We start from the raw sequence: 1,403 nt of genomic DNA on the forward strand, positions 1-1,403 counted from the left end.
GTAAAAGCAACACTGTAAGCTATTGTCTCTCTATCTGAACAGACAGACAGAGCCACAGCAATGCGTGGCGGCGTACAGCTGGTTAATTCATATATCCTTCCGTTTCTTCATACATTCAAAGCATAGAAAAAAATATTCTTTTCAGTTTTTATTGAAACGCATCCTCCAAAGTTCTTTCACAATCGAGTCGTTAAAATATCATAGATTCCTTTTTATCATACAGTTTTTAAATTCGTAGTAAATTTGACAGTAAATTATCAGTTTCGCGAAAGAAATATAACAATTTGACGGTAATAGGTTACTAAAATAGGACATAACATATACATATTATAAGTAAATTATATAGACGGAGTTAGCGTGATGCCGACTATCGGATAAATCGGCAAATTATCTGCTCGGGTTTAAAATAACCAACATTCGTGTGGGCCAGAGAAACGGGAAATTTCAAATCGCGAAAATAACCTAAAAAATATCACCTTTCCAAAGCAAAAATTACACAAGAAATAATTAATAGATGAATAGTTTTCGATTAATTTTATAATACACACTTTTTTTTATTCTATGATCAATTAGTATTTGATACTTTCCTGTTATAATTAAGTAATTTCTTTGCAGCTCAAAAATACTATATAATTTTTTTAACGAAAAAAATACGGTAAGTTTGTCGAATTCCGTTGCATGTAAAGGCTCTTGATTTTACACTTGAAAAAACAACACTTGATTTTAACAATATATTATTTGTAATTATTTTTTATGCCCTGGAAAGAATCTCAGACTTGTGATGTCCCGAAAGAAACCATTCATCTGTTCTGAATGCAATTACTAATGTTATCCAAATTGACCCTTGTAATAAATTACATCTTTGCGATTCTTTCAAGGATAAAGAAACCATCCTGTCACTTCGAATGCAATCAACAATGTTCTCAAAATTTGTTTTGACAGCATCGCCAATCCATTGTAAGAATATTATGTACTAAATACACAATTTGGCTGTCCTGAAACGGGAATCCTTTCCAGTTGGACAGACAAAGGTTCATTTTGTTTTGTATTGTTTGTAATTTATATATGTATAAAATAAATAACTTAAATATATAATGATGATATAATGGAGACAACTATTTAAGTTGATAACTATTTAAGCACAAAACAGGTTTTTAGTGTTTATTTTGGGTTATTTTAATAATGTATGCGTATTTCCTAACCTTTAATATTTTCAATAGTAAAAACTGCGAAATTAACAATACGTACTCAACTAAAGCTACTAGAATTTCGTAATTTTTTTTGGTAAATTTTCCGTTTCACTGCCCCACCCTGTGTTATAATATTGTGGCTAGCAATAGTTTGTTTGTTGTTTACCCGAGTAACATTGTTGTTTGTTGTGATGGTTCGGTTTCAGTAGCGCC

Source organism: Hesperophylax consimilis, chromosome 21 (assembly GCF_061612785.1).
Source record: "Hesperophylax consimilis isolate HC1 chromosome 21, BYU_Hcon_1.0, whole genome shotgun sequence".
Classification (NCBI taxonomy): Eukaryota; Metazoa; Arthropoda; class Insecta; order Trichoptera; family Limnephilidae; genus Hesperophylax; species Hesperophylax consimilis.